General features: G+C 47.5%; 1 long non-coding RNA gene across 1 annotated transcript in view; it reads right to left on the reverse strand.

The window, feature by feature from the left end:
• The window catches only part of LOC134911850 (uncharacterized), a 34383-nt gene that overhangs the window by 10195 nt on the left and 9658 nt on the right, over positions 1-14530 (reverse strand). Inside the window, exon 3 of the long non-coding RNA XR_010176897.1 lies at positions 3419-3566. This is a non-coding gene — a long non-coding RNA (uncharacterized LOC134911850). The remainder of the gene's footprint in view (positions 1-3418; positions 3567-14530) is intronic.

The raw sequence follows: 14530 nt of genomic DNA on the forward strand, positions 1-14530 counted from the left end.
AAATTTATTAAATATAAAAAACTAAGAAATCTCATGTACATAAGTATTCACAGCCTTTGCTCAATACTTTGTTGATGCGGCAATTACAGCCTCAAGTCTTTTTGAATATGATGCCACATGCTTGGCACACCTATCTTTGGCCAGTTTCGCCCCCTTCCTCTTTGCAGCACCTCTCAAGCTCCATCAGGTTGGATGGGAAGCGTCGGTGCACAGACATTTTCTGATCTCTCCAGAGATGTTCAATCTGATTCAAGTCTAGGCTCTGGCTGGGCCATGCAAGGACATTCACAGAGTTGTCCTGAAGCCACTCCCTTGATATCTTGGCTGTGTGCTTAGGGTCGTTGTCTGGGAGGCGGTCAAGATCCCGCCGGACGGAATCCCGGCGGTTGAAATACCGACGCCGGAATCCCGACCAGCACAATCCCGACATTCTCCCTCCGTGGGTGTCCACGACACCCATAGAGGGAGAATATAATAGTGTGCCGAGCGTAGCGAGGCACCGTGCCCGCAACGTGGCGAGCGAAGCGAGCCTGCAAAGGGCTGCGTTCCGCTCGCCACCCACCCCTGTCGGGATTGTGTGGTCGGGATTCCGGCATCGGGATTCCGACCGCCGGGATCCTGTCCAGCGGGATTTAGTACTGATCCCCGTTGTCCTGCTGAAAGATGAACCGTTGCCCCAGTCTGAGGTCAAGAGCGCTCTGAAGCAGGTTTTCATCCAGGATGTCTCTGTACATTGCAGCATTCATCTTTCTCTCTAGCCTGATTAGTCTCCCAGTTCCTGCCGCTGAAAAAATCCCCACAGCATGATGCTGCCACCACCATGCTTCACTGTAAGGATGGTATTGGCCTGGTGATGAGCGGTGCCTGGTTTCCTCCAAACATGACGCCTGGCATTCACGCCAAAGAGTTCAATCTTTGTCTCATCAGACCAGATAATTTTGTTTCTCATGGTCTGAGAGTCCTTCAGGTGCATTTTGGCAAACTCCAGGTGGGCTGCCATGTTCTTTTTACTAAGGAGTGGCTTCCATCTGGCCACTCTACCATACAGGCCTGATTGGTGGATTGCTGCAGAGAAGGTTGTCCTTCTGGAAGGTTCTCCTCTCGCCACAGAGGAATGCTGTAGCTCTGACCGAGTAACCATCGGGTTCACGGTCACCTCCCTGACAAGGGCCCTTCTCCCCCGATCGCTCAGTTTAGATGGACGGCCAGCTCTAGGAAGAGTCCTGGTGGTTCCGAACTTCTTCCACTTACGGATGATGGAGGCCACTGTGCTCATTGGGACCTTCAAAGTAGCAGATATTTTTCTGTACCCTTGAGACAGTGCTGTCTTGGGGGTCTACAGACAATTCCTTGGACTTCATGCTTGGTTTGTGCTCAGACATGCACTGTCAAGTGTGGGACCTTATATAGACAGATGTGTGCCTTTCCATATCATGTCTAATCAATTGAACTTACCACAGGTGGACTCCAATTAACCTGTAGGAACATCTCAAGGATGATCAGTGGAAACAGGATGCACCTGAGCTCAATTTTGAGCTTCATGGCAAAGGCTGTGAATACTTATGTACATGTGATTTCTTCGTTTTTTATTTTTAATAAATTTGCAAAACTCTAAAAAAAAAAAATTTCACGTTGTCATTATGGGGTATTGCAGAGGTTCTCAAACTCGGTCCTTGGGGGCCCACACAGTGCATGTTTTGCAGGCTCCTCACAGAATCGCAAGTGAAATAATTAGCTCCACTTGTGGACCTTTTAAAATGTGTCAGTGAGTAATTAATACACCTGTGCACCTGCTGGGTTACCTGCAAAACATGCACTGTGTGGGCTCCCAAAGACCGAGTTTGAGAACCTCTGGGGTATTGTGTGTAGAATTTTGAGGGGAAAAATTTATTTATTCCATTTTGGAATAAGGCTGTACCATAACAAAATGTGGAAAAAGTGAAGAGCTGTGAATATTTTCCAGATGCACTGTATTATGAATCCAACAGAGGTCTTCACCTCTGACTTGGACAGTTAACCAAACTACAGTAAGAGCCAGTGACCAGATATTTCGTTCAACTGATAAATCTGCATTGTGTACTGCAAAGGTCCTTATAGATTCTTAGATCATTAGTACAGTACTGTGCAAATGTTTTAGGCAGGTATGGAAACAATGCTGCAAAGTAAGAATGCTTTAAAATATAGAAGTGTTAGTTGGGGATTTGGTCAGGTATCCTCAATGCTGAGAAATACAGGCAGGTACTTATCAATCATGCAATATCATCAGGGAGGCGTCTGATTGACTCCAAACTTATTCTGCACCAGGACAACGACCCCAAACATACAGCCAATGTCATTAAGAACTATCTTCAGCATAAAGAAGAACAAGGAGTCCTGGAAGTGATGATTTGGCCCCCACAGAGACCTGATCTCATCATCATCTAGTCTGTCTGGGATTACATGAAGAGACAGAAGGATTTGAGCAAGCCTACATCCACAGAAGATCTGTGGTTAGTTCTCCAAGATGTTTGGAACAACCTCCCTGCCGAGTACCTTCAAAAACTATGCACTTTGCTTTTTGTTCATTGATAAAAATAAACTACTAACACGTGTATTTTTGAAAGCATTCTTACTTTGCAGCATTTTTTCCACACCTGACTAAAACTTTTGCACAGTACTGTATATTTAGCAATATTTGTTTTACTAAAATAATGTGAGAATAGGTGTCTTCACATCCTTTTCACTTGTATCACTTAAATGCATTTAAGGGTTTTGGAGGAGAATTTACAAACTTCTCCTCCATGCTCTCAAAGTCACATATTTTTAGTATGTAGATCGCATTTCCCATTCCTGTAAAGGAAATGTGATTTGTTTCAAATTTACTAAAAAGATATTCTAAGAAAAATAACCTTGGGGGCCTTGCGATAATAACGCCATCTTCAGATGGTGTTATACAGGCTTCCCTCCGTTTCCCCTGCTCCTGCTCTGCCCTTCCTGCATTCTGACAGGCAGAGCAGAACCCAGAGCCAGTTCTAATAGACCACAGGCTGATCACAGAGAAAATGAATATAATGAAACTTACCTGAACCCAGGGGTTGGTGAACATGGAGCTCCTGCTCTGTGACCAGGTTGCTGATCTGTGCGGTCAGCTGAGGTGCCTGCCAGAACTTTCACTGCACCTCAGCGGACCGCACCGATCAGCTGACTTGTTCAAAGAAAAGAAGCCCATCGATCACCAATCCTGGTGCAGCGTCCAGGTAAGTTTTAATTTATTGTTTTAATCTTATGTATATTTCAGTAGGCATTCAATCCTTCCATTGTTCTGTGACCTTTACCATCTGAACACATGCTGTCTCTGTATGACCCATTCCCAGTTCCCATAGATATGGCTTTTGTATTTCATCCCCTTACTTCCTATAACCTCTGTTACTCTATTTACCGCTTACGTGGCCTTTGCAACTTTGGTACGTTTCATCCTCTTCCTCCTCATAAGGGTGACTTGAGGTCTTTTTAAACCAGCGATGAACAGAAGCAGCCGGGGACGGGATTTGGTGAGCCAGCTCCTTAGGAGAGTCCCTTTAGGTAACCTGTGGGTGACAGATGCAGGCTGAGATTGGGTGGCTCCCAAGAAAGAAAGTTCCGTCCACTAACCGTCATCCATAAGTGAATATATAGTACATACAGATTTTTTTTTAAATATAATACCTGGTACAAAAATTAGATACATAGGGCCTGATTCAGCGTTGCATGTAACTGCAGAAATTCTGTACCCGGGTCACGTAGGGAATTGTAATGTGGGGATCCACCTGTATGCTGAGTAGCATGGATCTCTGCGACTGCACCGGTAGATGGAGATAAAGTACCAGCCAATCGGCTGCTAACTGCCATGTCACAGGCTGTGTTTGAAAAATGACAGGAGCCTATTGGCTGGTACTTTATCTCCAGCAACTTTATCTCCATCGAAGGCTTAGTAAATAGACCCCTTAGGGGGACATGTACTAAGCAGTGATAAAAGTAGAGAAGTGAGCCAGTGGAGAAGCTGCCCATGGCAACCAATCAGCTGCTCTGTATACTTTTAAAGTATGCAAATTATAAATGTTACGTCAATGCTGATTGGTTGCCATGGGCAACTTCTCCACTGGCTCACTTCTCCATTTTTATCACTGCTTAGTACGTCCCCCTATGTCTGCTACGGCAGCCGTCAGTGATCACTATTACTGGCACTCACACCTGCCCCCAGGGTTGGACTGGCCCACAGGGGTACAGGGGGAAACGGTGGGCCCCACTGTCTGGGACCCCACCTCCTCATATAGGGATCTGGTTCCATACTCTGCACTGGAATTATACATCCTACATACGTAACCTTATACTGCACATGACTATGGTGCATTCTCTACAGTACATTGCTGTTATTAATCTGGTACATTATCATGTATGCACTAGCAGTATATACTATATATATATTTAGCAAAGTGCCTAGACCATGCACTCTCTAATGGATAGGAAAACCAATGTGTCGACTGGCAAAACCCACTCTGGAGACTGGCCACCAGGGGCGCTGGAATGTTTTGCGGGGGGGGGGGGCGGGTGAGCGCTTACCTCCAGATCCCCACAGGGACTCCTACTGTAAATAGTCTGCAGCCGGCACCGCAGCCTGCTGCCACATATCCTGTCCTGGTTGGCTCTTCACTCTTCATGGATGCATTACTGGGAGAAGGCGTGGCCATGCTGGGCCTGCTGGGACATCCCGCCTCCTCCCAGTAATGCATCAGTGAAGAACCGTCTAGGACAGGACAGGGGGGCAGCATGCTGCGGCGCCGGCGGGAGACTTTAAAAGTGGGAGTATCAGCGGGGATCCAGAGTTAAGCGCTCCCACTCCCCAGCGCCTGCCCCTTTTTGATGTTTGTGAGGGGGCATGCTGCCCCCTTGCCCCCCCCCCCCATTCCGACGCCACTGCTGGCCACTCCCCTAAACATGACCCCTACTGCTGCATTCCCCTGGTAGGCCCTTCGTGCCCCAGTCTGACACTGCCTACCCCATACTAGGAGCAAGAGATACTACTGAAATTGGCGTCCCATTCGGCATACACAGAACTCTAGCCACACACCCACAATACATCCATGAGATGGTTCTTTTACGTGAGTACGCCCAGTTGATGCTCAGTTGACACCCATATAATTTCACAGAGAGAGTGAGAGAGAGAAGTGGCCGAGATACGCTCAACTCAGAATGGCTCAGTGATACAAAACGCTGCACACGTTCGCTGCGGAGTATGCGCAGTCTGCAAGGGATTCTTATAGGAAGCCACATTCGGACTGTGCTAAGAAAAACGACAGAAGCCGATTACTTTGAGCAACTACTCCACATAACCTCTCTCCAAGGCTTGAGACATGTCCCCCCTAAGGGGTCTATTCATAAAGCAGTGCAAAGTGTGGAAAAGTGAGCCAGTGGAGAAGTTGCCCATGACAACCAATCAGCTGCAACATATCATTTTATGCATTTTATAAATGTTATATCAACACTGATTGGTTGCCATGGGCAATTTCACACTTTTTACTGCTTCATGAATAGACCCCTAAATATGGTATACATACTGTATATATGATCCTAAGGACAAACATACCTTTGCTGCGGCAGGCAATGGCAGCAATAGTTATACACACAAAGGCTAAAGTTCTGTCTATAACCTCTTACATGATTTGTCAGAACCAACACATCTAATTTAGGATATTGCTGAATGTGCCCAGCAAGGATTACTTCCACATATAGGGGCCCAGGGACGGTGCAAGGTTTCTAGACACCCTAGGCAAAAGTCAAACAATACCGCCCCCGCTTCCCCCAATACCCTCCACCCAGCCACTCACATACATAATTGACTTCTTTAAATATTATATGAATTTTTAGATTTAAACATAAATATAAAAATAATAACACTATAAAAAGTAATAACAGTAACACTGCAGGACCACCATGTAATACTAAGAGCATTTTAGTTACCGCCAGACAATACGGAGAGCATTTTAATGATCACCAGACAATATAGAGAGCATTTCAGTGACACCTAGACAATATGAGGAGCATTTTAATGACCGCCAGACACTACGGAGAGCATTTTAGTTACCGCCAGACAATACGGAGAGCATTTTAATAATCGCCAGACAATACGGAGAGCATTTCAGTGACACCTAGACAATATGAGGAACATTTTAATGACCGCCAGACAATACGAAGAGCATTTTAATGACCGACAGACAATAAAGAAAGCTGTTAAGTAAACACCAGACACAACGGAGAGCATTATAGGCCCTACACACTGGCCGATCTGCCGCCGAGCTGCCCGACGGTAGATACGGCCGACGGGCACCCGGCGGCGGGAGGGCAGTGACGGGGGGAGTGAAGTTTCTTCACTCCCTCCGTCACCCGGCTGCATTGAAGTGCAGGCAAATATGGACGAGATCTTCCATATTGGCCTGCATGTACAGCCGACGGGGGACCAGCGATGAACGAGGGCGGGGCCACGCATCGTTCATCGCTGGAGCCTCCATACTGCACGATATGAACGGTATCTCGTTCATTAATGAATGAGATCGTTCATATCGTGCAGTCATGTCGCCCAGTGTGTAGGGCCCATTACTGTGACCGCCATACAATATTGATATCATTTTAGTGACTGCCCCACAATACTGAATATACGAAAATGGACAGAATTCTCATAAGGTGCAATCAATAAAACATTCCTGGATTGTGACAGTATGGGTAATGCCCTATATGCCATTAGTGATCCTAAATATATAACATGGTGATGACATGGATTAGTTGGTGACTGGTTACTCCTGCTTTGGCCTCATGAACACTTCTCTCTCTTACAATAATTAATCTCACAAAAGATAGTGTGCTCTACCTGGGGTGTGCAAGAACCACTAGACCAGAGCCGGATCAAACCTTCGGGGGGCCTTGGGCACTTAAGACAGGTGGTCCCTCTCCCTCATGTTAGCCCCACACCCTTGGCTGTGGCCGAAAAATTTAATAAACAGTACTCTGATGAAGGATTAAAGATATGAAAGGTTAGTACTGTACGGTGGTCAGTACAGTGTCTTTCATATACATACATATTTCTCCCACTCAGTGACCTCAGAGTTGACTTGCGGGTCCCAACACGATCAGGCAGATTCAGAATCCAACTCCAATCTCCCGAGTCCCGCACCTTGTCACCTTCTTGGGGGATGAGATGATATGACATCTATGTATGTATGTGTATATATATATTTTAATAATAATAATACAGCCTTTCTTACATTTGCTTTGCTGACTGCAAAGACAGGCTGTGCTGACATATGAACATAGCAGGAGAGAGACTGCACTTTTCTCTCTGGCTGTCTTCTGAACACTGACAAGGATCCCGCCTTCTTCTTCACTGCAGCCTGCGCGCCCAGCCAATCACTGAGCTGCATGCTGCAGGCAGCGTAACTCACTATTGGGCAGCTGGCACATAGCTTGCAGCAGGAGCCTATCACTGCTCTGCAATGCCGGCAGCTGTCCGTTGTTATCAGTGGCGAGCCAGGAGCTCTGTACCGCCGATCTGATCAGTAATAGAGATCAGTTCCGTGTGTGTGTGTGTGTGTGAGATGAATGGCAGTGGGGTTGGATGCGGGGTATGTGATCACAGGGTGCATTCGCGGTGGGAGGGGGATCGGCGGGTGATGGGCGGTGGGAAGGGGGAGAGACTCAGGGAGTATTGCAGAGGGAGTAGTGAAATAAGTGATGGGCGGCTGCAGCATTCTTGCTCCCCATCTATTAAGGAAGAGGAGCACTGCTAAACGAACAATGAAGGAATCATTCATCGCCAGCGCGCGGCACCGCCCTCCAGTGGCCAGTGCCCATAGGCAGCTGCCTAAAGTTGCCTAATGGTGGCGCAGGCCCTGCATTTACGTATAAGTTTTAGCTATTTATAACTCGTTGTGTATGATAAATGGTGCTCCAGCCAATCAGATCCCAACTGTCAGGAGCTGATTGTCTGGGGTACCATACTGTGTTTGGCTTATATGTACACTAACTACTTTTCAGAGTGACCATAATTAACAAAACACCAACTGTGGACTCTCCCTAATAAAGGGGGGTAACTGGATTGCATGCCCTAATTTGAAACATAATGAGAGGTGTTAAGCCCTAACAATACCAATAAACAGAACAATGATAATAAACTCTACAAACTTACACAGAGTACAAATAAGGTTCTTACAACGCATGCCCACCTACCACATGATGTAAAAAATTAGGTTGTGCAGTCCAGACCTTTATTCTGCAACTGTATACTGTATATGTACACCTGAAGATGGAAACTCCTTCTTACAGAACCTCGCACCTCTCCCACCTGCCCTTAGGTGCTTTAATTAGTGTAGGTCCTTGCATTTGCTGTCTACATATTATAATGGACACTATTATAGGTAAGTCCTGGATCAGCGCAGCGGTGACACGCCCATGACACGCCCATTTTACCTCCCAGAAATGCCCATCATATTTCCATCTCTCTCTGTGCAGTATTTGATCAGCGTCTTAGAGCAGAAACCACTGGGACGCATGCGCAGACTGAAGACATTGGCCACTTATATGTGGCATCAACACTATGTGCACCACTAAGTCAGGCCCTACGCCTTGGAGCAGGACTTGGTAGGATTTAGGAAGAGGAAAAAATAGGATTTTAATTACCTACCGGTAAATCCTTTTCTCGTAGTACGTAGAGGATGCTGGGGTCCACATTACTACCATGGGGTATAGACGGGTCCCTTGGGAGCCATGAGCACTTTAAGAGTTTAACAGTGTGGGCTGGCTCCTCCCTCTATGCCCCTCCTACTAGACTCAGTCTAGACTCTAGAAACTATGCCCGAGGAGTAGAGATAAGTGGGATCGGTTTGTTTAGATCCGACCCCCCCCCCCCCCCCCCCCCGAACTTCACCTATTTTACACGGGTCTTTGGGTGACAGCGGAAGCAGTCCACTGACAACTAAATCCCTTCCTCTTGTACCCAAGCTCCAGAAGATCTGCGTACCAAGCCCTTCTTGGTCAGTCCGGAGCAATGAGGATCGCCTGAACTCTTGTTCTTTTTATTAGTTTAAGAATCCTTGGGATGAGTGGAAGTGGAGGGAACACATGCACTGGCTTGAACATGCACAGAGTAACCAGGGCGTCCACTGCCACTGCCTGTGGGTCCTTCAACCTGGAACAGTACCTCCGAAGCTTCTTGTTGAGGCGGGAGGCCATCATGTCTATTTGAGGTACGCCCCAAAGACGTGTCACCTCTGGGTGGAGGCCCCACTCTCCTGGATGGAGATTGTATCTGCTGAGGAAGTCCACTTCCCAGTTGTCCACTTCCGGAATGAAGAGTGCTGACAGCGCCACCGCGTGCTTTTCCGGCCAGAGGATGATTCTTGTTACCTCTGACATTGCAGCTCTGCTCTTTGTTCCGCCTTGTCGGTTTATGTATGCCACTGTCGTTACATTGTCCGACTGAACCTGAATGGCCTGATCTTTCAGAAGATGTGCCGCTTGTAGAAGACCGTTGAACACGGCCCTTAGTTCCAGAATGTTTATCGTAAGGATGGATTCCAGACTTGACCACCTTCCTTGGAAGTTTTCCCCTTGGGTGACTGCTCCCCAACCTCTGAGACTGGCATCCGTGGTTAGGAGGATCCAATTCTGAATCCCGAACCTGCGGCCTTCTAGTAGGTGAGAAGTTTGCAGCCAACAGAGGAGCAAGATTCTGGCCTTCGGTGACAGACGTATCCTCTGGTGCATGTAAAAATGAGATCCCGACCATTTGTCCAGGAGATCCAGTTGAAAAGACCATGCATGAAATCTTCCGTACTGTAGAGCCTCGTAGGAGGCAACCATCTTCCCCAGAAGGCGAATGCACTGATGAACCGATACCCGGGCTGGCTTCAGGACATCCCAGACCATTGTTTGTATCACCAACACTTTCTCCGCCGGTAGAAACACCCTCTGTACTTCCGTGTCGGGGATCATCCCCAGGAAGGACCGTCTCCTTGTCGGCTCCAGATGCGACTTTGGAAGATTCAGGATCCATCCATGATCCTGGAGCAGTTGAGTTGAGAGAGCAATGCTCTGCAATAGCTTCTCCCTGGAAGACGCTTTTATCAGCAGATCGTCCAGATAAGGAATTATGTTCACACCCTGCTTGCGGAGGAGTAGCATCATCTCCGCCATGACCTTGGTGTACACCCTCGGTTCCGTCTAGAGGCCAAACGGCAGTGCCTGGAACTGATAGTGACATTCCAGCAGCGCAAATCTTAGATAAGCCTGGTGAGGCGGCCAGATCGGAATGTGAAGGTACACATCCTTGATATCCAGGGATACTAGAAATTCCCCCTCCTCCAGACCTGAGATCACCGCTCTCATAGACTCCATCTTGAATTTGAATTCCCTCAAAGAAGGGTTCAATGACTTTAGGTTCAATATTGGCCTGACCGAACAATCCGGTTTCGGTACCACAAACAGGTTTGAGTAATAACCCTTGTTTGCTAGGTGAGGTGAAACTGGAACAATCACATTTGACTTTAGCAATTTTTGAATGGGTTCCTGTAGGATAGCACTTTCTGTCAGCAAAGCTGGTAAGCCTGATTTGAAGAATCTGTGAGGTGGGCGTTCTTAAAACTCCAGTCTGTACCCCTGGGTAACAATATCTTGTACCCAGGGCTCTAGACCTGATGACGCCCAGACATGACTGAAATTTCTTAACCTTGCTCCCACCTGCCCGATCTCCAGGCTGGGAGGTCCACCGTCATGCCGAGGATTTTGAGGAAGCAGAACCTGGTTTCTGTTCCTGTGAACCTGCTGGTGCAGGTTTTCTGGATTTCCCCCGACCTCCTCTAAAGAAAGTAGAAGGGGTTTTGGACTTCTTAACTTTCGCGGTCCGAAAGGACTGCATTGTAGACGTAGGATAAGATTTCCTAGTCGGCGGTGTTGCTGAGGGAAGAAATGTTGACTTACCCGCAGTTGCCGTGGAGATCCACGCATCTAACGCAGCCAGAGTCCCCTGCGTGACGAGACAGCCATGGAAGAAGCCCTCGCATTAAGATGGCCAAGGTCCTTCATGGCCTCCACCATGAAACCTGCAGAGTCCTGTATGTGACGTAAAAACAATTCAATGTCACTTCTATCCAAAGAATCTAATTCCTCTAGTAATGTGCCTGACCACTTTACTATGGCTTTAGAAATCCACGCACAAGCAATAGTGGGTCTTAAAGCTATGCCAATAGCTGTGTATAATGTGGATTTGAGTGTAGTTTCAATCTTACGGTCAGCTGTCTCTTTTAAAGCGGTGGACCCAGGGACAGGTAAAACCACTTTTTTAGACAACCTAGACACAGAAGCGTCTACTACAGGTGGGATTTCCTACTTTTTCCTGTCCTCCTCAGGGAAAGGAAAAGCAATGAGAACCCTTTTTGGGATCTGGAATTTTTTCTCTGGGTTTCCCAGGATTTTTCAAACAATGGCCCTCATTCCGAGTTGTTCGCTCGTTATTTTTCTTCGCATCGGTGCGATTTTCCGCTAACTGCGCATGCGCAATGTTCATACTGCGGCTGCGCCAAGTAAATTTGCTAAGAAGTTTGGTATTTTACTTACGGCATTACGAGGTTTTTTCTTCGTTCTGGTGATCGTAGTGTGATTGACAGGAAGTGGGTGTTTCTGGGCGGAAACTGGCCGTTTTATGGGAGTGTGTGAAAAAACGCTGCCTTTTCTGGGAAAAACGCGGGAGTGGCTGGAGAAACGGGGGAGTGGCTGGGCGAACGCTGGGTGTGTTTGTGACGTCAAACCAGGAACGACAAGCACTGAACTGATCGCACTGGAAGAGTAAGTCTCGAGCTACTCAGAAACTGCTAAGTAAAATCTTTTCGCAATATTGCTAATACTTCGTTCGCAATTCTGCTAAACGAAGATTCACTCCCAGAGGGCGGCGGCTTAGCGTGTGCACTGCTGCGAAAAGCGGCTAGCGAGCGAACAACTCGGAATGAGGGCCCATGCCTTTAATTCCTTAGACGCAGGGAAAGTAAGGGAGGATTTCTTATTGTCAGTAAAGTAAGCCTCCTCTACTTGCTCAGGTACCTTATCAGTAATGTGTAGAATGTCCCTAATAGCCTCAATCATGAGTTGCACCCCCTTAGCAAGGGATGCATCTCCCCCCTGCATATCCCCATCACCGTCCCCTGTATCAGAGTCGGTATCCGTGTCAGCTTGCATTATGTGGGCAAGAGCACACTTCTTAGGGTAAACAATTGGGGTCTTTGAAGAGGTAGTGGGAGCTGAATACGACAAAACCTCAACAGACTTTCTCAAAACCTGTGTTTCAGTCTCATTTAGAGCTATTCGATATGAAATCTGGGATATCATTCCCCTAATAGAATCCACCCATGGGGGTTCGGATTCAGAAGGCTGAGAAGGTATATTACAGTCCTGAGTACACGGAATAGACTCCTCGGGAGAAGATACACACTCTGCAGCACAAGATACAGAGTTCCTAGACATGTTTCTGTGAGCTATACAAACACACACACACACAAATGCAGACACAGTTTTCCCCAGAGTTCCTTCAGAGAGACACAGAGTATATGGAGCCAGCCACACAGCGCCCCAGTAGGCAGTCTATACAGTAAACAGCCAGCGCTGACTGAATAACCTTAATGGGATCGGTATGAAATACCTACAATCTAAATCCCGACGGTCGAAATCCCGACAACAATTGACCGATGGTCAGAATCCCGACAAGGTCAAAATCCCGACATGGACAAAATACCGACATTAAAAATTCCGACAAGGTAAAAATACCGACATGTAAAATGTTGACAGGTCAAAATGCCGACATGAGTTTTCATTGGGTTTTTATGTGTGTATGTCGACATAGGTCGACATGGACATCATATAAGTGTACCGCGTCCCCTCGCTTCAGGCACGGTGCCTCGCTGTGCTCGGCACACTATTATATTCCCCCTCCAGGTCCACTGGGATGGTAAAGTATGAACAAGTCGGTTTCAATGGGAAAATCATGAAAAACTCATGTCGGCATTTTGACCTGTTGGCATTTTACGTGTCTGTGTTTTGACCCTGTCGGTATTTTAAATGTTGGTATTTTGACCATGTCGGGATTTTGCAAAGTTCTCACCTTCTAGAGGGACGCAGGTTCGGGATCCAGGATTGGGTCCTGCTGACCACGGATGCAAGTCTCCGAGGCTGGGGAGCAGTCACACAAGGAAGAAGTTTCCAGGGAAAATGGTCAAGCCAGGAAACTTGTCTCCACATAAACGTTCTGGAGTTAAGAGCCATTTACAACGGCCTTCTGCAAGCGGAACACCTTCGTTGAAGTCTGCCTGTCCTGATTCAGTCGGACAATGTAACAGCGGTGGCGTACGTAAACCGCCAGGGCGGAACAAAGAGTAGAGCGGCGATGGCGGAGGCCACAAGAGTTCTCCGCTGGGTGGAAAAACACGTGAGCACTTTGTCAGCAGTCTTCCTTCCGGGCGTGGACAACTGGGAAGCAGACTTCCTCAGCAGACACGATCTCCATCCAGGAGAGTGGGCTCTTCATCAAGAGGTATTTGCAGAAGTGACAAGGCGTTGGGGAATTCCTCAAATAGACCTGATGGCGTCTCGCCTCATCAAGAAGCTTCCGAGGTATTGTTCCAGGTCAAGGAACCCCCAAGCCAGTGCAGTGGACGCCCTGGTGACTCCGTGGGTGTTTCAGTCGGTATATGTGTTCCCTCCGCTTCCTCTCATTCCAAAAGTGTTGAGGATCATAAGACGAACAATGTTTCCGGCAGTACTCGTCGTTCCAGATTGGCCACGGAGGGCCTGGTATCCGAATCTTTTAGAATTGCTCATAGAAGATCCTTGGCCGCTTCCTCTCAGAGAGGACCAGTTACTGCAGGGGCGATGCGTATTTCAAGACTAGCTCGAAAGGGTATTCCCGGGGAAGTCATCCCCACTCTCCTTAAGGCTAGAAAGGAGGTCACAGCGAAGCATTATCACCGTATTTGGAAAAATATGTGTTGTGGTGTGAAGCCAAGAAAGCTCCTACGGAGGAGTTTCAGCTGGGTAGTTTCCTCCATTTTTTGTAGGCAGGCGTGGATGCAGGCCTGAAATTGGGTTCCATCAAAGTGCAGATTTCGGCTTTATCTATTTTCTTTCAAAAATAATTGGCCGCCCTTCCTGAAGTTCAGACTTTCGTGAAGGGAGTGCTGCATATCCATCCTCCGTTTGTGCCACCCGTGGCACCGTGGGATCTTTCACTGGTTTGAACCTTTGCGAAAGGTTGAGTTGAAATATCTCACTTGGAAAGTGGTCATGCTTTTGGCCTTAGCGTCCGCCAGACGGGTGTCGGAATTGGCGGCTTTGTCTCACAGGAGCCCATATTTGATTTTCCATGTGGATAGAGCAGAATTGAGTACTCGTCAACATTTTCTGCCGAAGGTGGTGTCTTCGTTTCACATAAATCAACCTATTGTGGTGCCGGTGGCTACAGATGCCGTGACAGTGCCAAAAT

The sequence above is a fragment of the Pseudophryne corroboree genome, chromosome 4 (genome assembly GCF_028390025.1).
Source record: "Pseudophryne corroboree isolate aPseCor3 chromosome 4, aPseCor3.hap2, whole genome shotgun sequence".
In the NCBI taxonomy this organism is placed as follows: Eukaryota; Metazoa; Chordata; class Amphibia; order Anura; family Myobatrachidae; genus Pseudophryne; species Pseudophryne corroboree.